The sequence below is a fragment of the Ochotona princeps genome, chromosome 4, assembly GCF_030435755.1.
Source record: "Ochotona princeps isolate mOchPri1 chromosome 4, mOchPri1.hap1, whole genome shotgun sequence".
NCBI lineage: Eukaryota > Metazoa > Chordata > Mammalia > Lagomorpha > Ochotonidae > Ochotona > Ochotona princeps.
In genome coordinates, this window is record NC_080835.1 from 41371627 (window position 1) to 41379832 (window position 8206).

An 8206-nucleotide genomic window follows, 5' to 3' on the forward strand; every position below is an offset into this window, starting at 1 on the left:
AACCTCTGGTTCAAAAGCCTGTGTTCTTAGAACTTCACAGATTACAAGGGTTCATTGAACCTACAGAGACCATCCAGACCAATATTGTTCAATGTGAGAATGGGAAATGAGAGCTGCAATGAGTGACAGAATCAGGATAGCAGGTTGGTTCACGTAATGCCAATTGCAACGTTTTTAAAGAATTTGAAAGACCATAGAACTGAATGGAAAATTTAGAGAGTTGTGCATGCATTCATTCATTTAACCACTGTTAACTCTTCATTATAAATGAGAACTCCTTTGCCATGTATCTCCTATGAGCATCTCTTACTGGCTACAACTGTACCCTAGGCTGAAACATTGCCCATTAACTATAGAGAAACATGGAACTGACCTCTTCAGATCTCAACACTTCTGTCACTGCTGCCTGCTTGACATTGCACTTGGATGTCTAATGGGCACTTGAAAATGAGCACATATTAACCCAGCTCCAAGCCTCTTCCTACCCTGAAGTGTTTACCCTTCAGTGATTTTCAACACACACAAGGACATTCTTATTTATCTGATTGTGTCAGTCCCAAACTATGGAGATATTCTTCACTCCTTTTTCTTACCATTTCTGCCAAGTCCACTAGCAAATCCTTTTGCTTCTACCTTCAAAAGAGAGTCCAGGTCCAACCAGTGGTCCATCAGCTCAATTTTGGTTGCCTGCTTTCCTCTTGCCAAATTTAGTCTGCTTTCCAAATGGTGAGGGCCATCACAATCTTCTTCCCTCAGGCAAGAGGCCCATAACTTCCGATCGCATTGGTAAAAAAGTTTCAAGTCTTCTCCATGACCTTGTCCTTGCTCACAACAATCCACTGCTTTTGCCTTTTGTGTCTTCTCATCAAGCATGTTTACATCCACCTCGGTACCTTTGTACCTGTTACTCACTGTCATTGCAGTCCTTTGCCTCCAAAGAGTCTCTAGGTTGTTGTCCTCTCTTCATTCACTTCTCTACTCACATATCCAACTCCCCTGCTCTTTTATCTAAAACAGCAAGCCTGTCTCTATGCTTTTACTCAGTTGTATTCTTTGTACAACCCATATTACTTGATCCAACATTGCACGTTTATTATGTGATACAGACTTATGTGCTTATTTCCTTTCATTTCTGCTACAGTTGAGGCTTTATGAAGGCAAAGCATGTTCCTTGTGTGTGTGTGACTTCATTCTTAGCACCTAGGATCACACCCTCTATATAAAAGAGGTAAATAGCATTGTTGAATGAATGAATCATTGGCCCAGATCAATGAGGATCCACGTTTTGAGAATGGGAATGAACCAGTATCTTCTAGGGGCATGTGCATATGTGAGCAAGGCTGGATTCTGTTAGTTTACAAGCAATGCAAAAGGATGTTGTCAATAGCCAGTAGAATGTGCCGTGCCAAGCCTGACCCATTTATATTATCATAACCAATGAACACTTTGGGAACAATTCAGTGTCCCACCATTTTGTTTCAGTGAAAGAGTCAGCAGCAGGGTGCTGCGCTTGGTCATGGTGACAGCACAAAGAACATGGTGATTACAAGACTAAAACATGAATTGCGACTTCCTGGGGTAGCTGGAAGCCAGGGTTGGGCTCCATTTGTTATCTCCCATGGTGACAGGCCAGTCCCCAGTGATGTCATATGAGCATCTGCAGGCACTTCTGCCAGGAGCCCACTAACTGGAAATGACATCAGCTACCAGAAAAGTGACTTGAGCGCCCAGCAGACACATCCTGCTGATCCCCTGTCTGGAGCTCATCTCCCTGCCTACCTGGAAGTCTTCTGGCTGGCATTTTGGCAAACAAAGAGGCATTTGAGAGGGAATTAAGTTGACTTTAAAAGATAGCCTCAAAGTGTTTCCCAACACATAGACGTTTATGTTGAATTATAGGTGCTAATAAAACTGTCAGAGCCTTGGCGCAAGAGCCACACTCAAGCTGAAGTATCCATAGGAAATGAGGAGAATTTTGGGCTGGAAAGTCAGTTTCTGGCCCAGCTGAGCCTGCATACACACACACACACACACACACACACACACACACACACACACACACATCCCAAGGCCAGGAGCAGGCTGAAGGTACCCATTCCCAATGCACTGTTGAGTGACCAAGCGCTTGCTACAATCTGAAAATCAAAGGTGGTTTTTTGAGCCCTTTGTGTCTCCTTGTAGATGGGATTGCCCTGATCATTCACTTTCTTAAATACTCAATATGACTATTAAGTTACAGTAACTATAAGAAGTGTGGTGAAGAGAAGGTCCCAGTTGCCTCTACTTTCTGAAAGCTATTACATAGTAAGCCTTGTACCAAGAGCTTTATACTCATGATTTTAAAATAAAAAATCCCAAATCCCAAGAGTAACTGTATTTATTTATGTATTCATTGTAACTGCATATTTATTGAGAATCTGTAATATTCCAGGACTTGGGTTAGCCTCCTGAGATCCAGTGAGGAAGAAGACAGACACATTCTGCACCAACTCCCTTGGATTTGGTAGCATGAGTAACAATCACTAACTGAGAATCATAAATGTAGTGAATTTTACAAAGAGATCTGAGGTGCTGTGAGAGGGTATAATTGGGGAATTCAAAGCTGAGATGGCAAGGGAGGCTGCTGTGAGGGGTGAAATTGATGCTAAGAGCTGAGTAAGAGAGTAGGTGGAAGTTAAAGAAGGCAAAGGGTGTGGGTTAAAGCATTTGCAGTGCAAGAAATAGCCTGCGTTTATGTCAATTTCCTGTTGCTCTTGTAGCAAATTTTCCCCAATCTGTAGTTCAAAACAATAGAAATTTATTCTCTGACACATTCTGAAGTCAGAAATGCAGAATCAGCTTCAGGAGGAGAGGGTATGTGACTGTGCTGGCAGGGCTGGTTCCTTCTGGAGGCGCCAGTGGCTGAGGACATCTTTGGCTTGCAGTGGCCTCACTCCATTCTGTTCCCATAGTTGTAGATGACATTACCTTCCCCTGTCTGCTTCAGATGTCGCTGTGCCTTGCTGTCATAAAGATGCTCGTGTTCACAGGTAGGACCAATTTGCATAAACCTGGAAGATCTCATCTCAAACTCTAAACTTCATGTCATTTGCAAAGTCCCTTTTGTCATGTAAGGAACATTTATAGGTTTTGCAGATTAGGATGTGACTATATTGGGACACCATTATTTAGCTTAACACAGTCATTGATGGGGGGAAAGCTTGTGGAATGCATATGGAGAAGCAGTATAATAGAGTGAATGAACTTGGGCGCTTTGAAGCTGACACCTAAGTTGGCACCCTGGGTAGGAGGCATTTTTGCTGCCTGGCTTCAGGCAATTTGCTTAACCTTTTGTATCAATATATATTTTTTTCATCTGTATTGCAAGCTTAACAGCCTCTAAGGGGTTGTTTTAGGATTAATCAAATTATTTCAAGTAAGGTTCTTAGCACAAAACTTGATATACTGTATTGCTCAGTACATGTGGGTTTTTAATATTATGAACTAGTTTTCAATAAGCAGAGAAAAGAGAAGAAAAGGATCTAAGAGGATAAAGCAGCAGAATGTTTGATTTCCCTGACGCACTGACTTGAGGCCTGTTGTGTAAATTTGAATCATTATCCTAATGATAATTGGGAGCAATGTTGTAAGAGAAGTGAGCCACACAACCCAAGTTGTCTTATAAAAGGTTTTTCTGACTGCATAATGGAAAACTATTCTAGAATAATTAGAGGACCTTTCTGTGGTTTAGTAAGAGATGAAGGTGGTAGTTCACATTTATTGGGGTTCAAAGAAATAAAGTCACTCATGTGGCTTTAATAGAGTTTAAGCATTTACTTGGCAATGGTTGCTGAGTTAAGAAGTGGGCGTTAATCACCAGCGATGAAATTTGAGACCAGGTGAATTTAGTTTCAAAGTCTGCTCTTCAATGCCCTAGATCTCCCTCATAGCCATGGTTGACTGAATGAAAGAAGGAATTGCAGTTTCTGGGCACACCAGGGCAGCTGATTTAAAAGCCTGATGGGGTCCTGTTATGGTGGCCCAGTGGCTAAATCCTGGTCTTGTATGTGCCAGGAACCCATACGGGCGCTGGTTCATGTCCCAAATGTTACACTTTCCCTCCAGCTTCCTGCTTGTGACTTGGGAAAGTAGTTGAGGATGGCCCAAAGTCTTGGGATCCTGCACCCGAACGAAAGACCCAGAAGAAGCTCCTGGCTCCTGGGTTTGAATCACCTCACCTCCAGCTGTTGTGTCCAGCTGTTGGAGAGTGAACCAGCAGACGGAAGATCTTTTTCTCTGTCTCTCCTTCTGTCTGTAAATCTGCTTTTCCAATAAAAATAAATCTTTAAATGAATCTCCCAAGAGTCCAGTGGGAGATGCTTCTAGCGGAGAAATCCTCTACTTTCCTTCAGTTCTGCTAGTGAGAGACATGTTTCTTCAACTACCATAAACTGGCATCTCCATATAATGAATCATCTACCGTACTCCCAATTTCACTCTCGGCATTTTTCTCTGAGGTAAAGCTCTCCTGGTCTGTGGCAGCCAACGCCTCTGTGGTCACAGTGGCAGTTCTTCCCGTCATAGCTAATATTCACAGATTATATGGATCAGTCCCTTATATCATACCGGATTCTTTTTGACATGAGTCTTAGCTACTGGGATCAACAGACCCCAGCCTAAGAACAAAAGGGAATGATTGACTTACAGAACTAGAAAGTGCCAGGAGCTGTAACTTCAGGTAGTATGGGATCTAGGCACTCAAATGACCTTGAGAATTGTCTCAATTACCTGTCAAAACTACTTTGTGTTGCTTTCCCTTTCCTGGTGATTCATTTCATGACAAGGAATGCCTCCACTAACAGTTCCTGCCGCAATGCACACTCTTAGCAAGTTCTGTAGCGAGAACTTCGCTGTTGCCGTAGGGCCAGCGAGTGTCTCAGTGTGTCTCATTGGATTGATGTAAGCCAAGCTGTCAGGGAACAGATAGTTCAATACTAGAGCTGGACTTGATCCAAGTCTCTCAACAAATAGGATCAGTAGCATCCCCTATTTCCATCATTGTCTTTCCCTTTTTGGGAACAAGAGTATTTCAGTTTCTTCTCCTAAGAACTGTATAAATAAGACATTACCTTTATTTTATGACTTGGAGACTGAAGGTAAAAAAGGTTAAGTGTATTGTCTCACTCCAGGTTCCATTTTTATAATTTTTTTAAAAGATTTTTTTATTGAAAATCAGATATACAGAGAATAAATCTGCCATCCAATGATTCACTCCCCAAGTGGCCGCAATGGCCAGAGCTAAGCCGACCTAATGTCAGGAGCCTGGAGCCTCTTCCAGGTCTCCCACATGGGTGCAGGGTTCCAAGACTTTGGGCCATTCTCAACTAGCTTTCCCAGGCCACAAGCAGGGAGCTGGATAGGATGCGGGGCTGTCAGGATTAGAATCGGTGGCCATATGGGATCTGGACACATGCAAGGTGAGGACTTTAGCTGCTGGGCTACCACGCTGGGCCCTCTAGGTTCCATCTTATAATGCCAGCATTTATGTTCCCTTCATGTGATGTTTTTCAATGCACACATCTTTCCTTTATTTCCTTGCGTTATGTTAAGAAGTGATTAGGTGGGCAGCCTGCAAAGAATTCTGTTTAAGAGTGGGGTATAGACAAATGCTGATATATAAAGAATAATTCAAAACATACGGACCTGGGGCTGAGGGCTCAGCCACTCCCTGGTCTGTCCACTTCCTATCCAGTTCCTGCTTCTAGAATGGGCCCTTGTGCTGGGGCTGAGTGTGGAGGTCTGTAGAAGACTGGTAGGAGGATAGGGTTACACTTGGAGCCGGGAAACAATATGATTCACTTCCCAGCAGCCCTCAGATGCCTTTTGCTCTCCGCACTAGACATGAGCTCATGGAACTCTCTTGCATGTTCCTTGCAATAGATTTTTCTTTTTCCTGGAAGAAGGTTAAATGGGACCATCACAGCAATGCATTCATCAATATTGGCATCAGGTAGCAATAGGACGACTCTCGGTCCTGGTTGCCACCGAGATGACAACTTGTGTTGCTTTAAGAATGTACGGGGGCCATGTTTACACTTTAGGGCAGCCCTTTTGAAAACGTTGGCATGGGTCCCCAACACTGTTTTCCTTCCCACAGCGTGATGTGAGAACACTGCTACAGTGTGTGCCTTGTTCAAGCACAATCCAGGCACTGTGTGGCCTGGGAGGTGGATTATGTCCCAGATGAATGGCGGAAATCCTTGCCAGGGATGGGTTCAGTTCTTGCGGGCTCACTGTACGTATATTTTGGTGCTCTCTGGCGCCCACAAATTCCATGATCATCATGCCAATATAAGGAGCAATTGAATGCGAAGGGCATGTTTTGATGATTTCTATCCTCTATCATGACATTCAAGAGTCTCTTCATTTTGCTGTCTCCAGGCTATTTTCTAATATTGGTTTGTGTGTGTATCCTTTAAGCCAAGATGGCAAAATAAGCTTCCTTCTATGTCCCAACTTTGAGCACTTGAATGTAATGGCCTGGAATGCTGTGTTGAGAAGGATTCTGAGGCCACATCCTGACATAGCAGGATAAAACTTACCTAAGTAAAGGTCGGGAGATAGTGGTACACATATCTACTCCTGTCTCTGCTCAGCAGGTTAGCTTTGTTGGGACAGAACAGAATGTTATACAGCCCTGCTTCCTCTTGCCTTTCTTCCTATTGTAAGAAATGCTTTCCTCACTAATATCTGTTAATGTCTTTCATGGGCTGTTACAAACAGCTTTCCTGTACAGCTGTTGTGGAATCTTTGCAAGTAAATGTATTTGTTTCTCCACTATTCCTTAGGATAAAAGACCATTTGCTAGCTTATATTAGAGAGCTGTGTATGTGTGTCTTAGTCCTCCTAGAGGATTGAAAACTTCGGGGTGGTGGAAATCAGATTTCTTTTTAATCTCCATGGCTATTTGGTACAAGAATGGCTAGATTTCTAGGCAGGATTCTAGCTCTCTTGGTCAAGTCTCTGCATTTTACAGATGGGACAATTGAGACTTGGAGAGCAGAACATTGCCAAAGTTGCACCAGATGTTAAAAACCTTTGTGCCAACTCCATAGCTCAGGCCCTTGAGATGTCAGCATTGTGAAGGCTCTTGGAGCTGCTTGAGGTAGCTGGGTTGCTAGAAAGTTCTGAGTGGAAGGATTGCTCTCCTTTGCTTGTGATTTCCTTTTTCTACCCTTCCATGTTCTGGTCTCATTGTCATGGCTTTGTGGTAAATATGACTTTATTTGTAACTTTGAAGAATAAGCTGGACATGACTAGTGAACATATAAATCAACCTACTGATTCACTCATTCATTTATGCATGGAAAGTTATTGACATCACTATGGATCTTAGTGATACAGTCACATACAAAAGCCATGCGTTGAGCAGTTTAAACTCCAGGACCTTGTGCGTGTCTGGTTCTTCTTGTATGGGTTTGATACTGACCTACTAACACCTCATAGGCTATGTGTCAAGGCAACTATTATAATGAACTGCATTCTGCGTATGAACAAATTAGGGCTCAGAGAGGTCAAGTAATTTATTCAGTGTTGCAACTAGAAAATGGTGAAGACAAGATGCGAACCCATGTAATCCTCCCACTCCTCCTGAACCACTATTGCCACATGTAACAGAAAGAAAGCTGAGACTCAGAAAGGAAGAGAGCCAGCCAATGACATATAGTCCCTCGAGCGGCAGTGGAGGTCTACCTGACTCCCACATCAAGGTTTTTCTCGGGCTATGCATCTGCCTTTCTTTCCCAAACTGTGGACAGGGATGGAAAGCTGAAGGGGACAGGCACATTAAAATCTGGGAATATGTGCTTTCTCCTGCAGGAGAGACATGGTTTGTTTGTGTCTTACTTTGGCAAGTTGGTGGGAGGGTGGGGAACAGACTTCCAACACAGCAAATATTATCCTAATTGGCTCAAAGGCCATGATTGTATCAAGTTCCAGAAGTTATGAGTGAACCAGACAGGCCACCACAGCTGGTTGGCAAATCATTGGCCTAAACTGTTGTAATTATTAAATGTAGGAGGGAAAGATTGGGGAGGGAGGATGCGAGAGAGAACGTGTGAGAGAGCAAAAAAGTCAGACACTTAGCCTGGGATAATTGATCCAAAAATTATGGGTTCCAAGAAGACCGACACTTACTTAAATTTAGATTTGGACTCTCCTCCTGTCA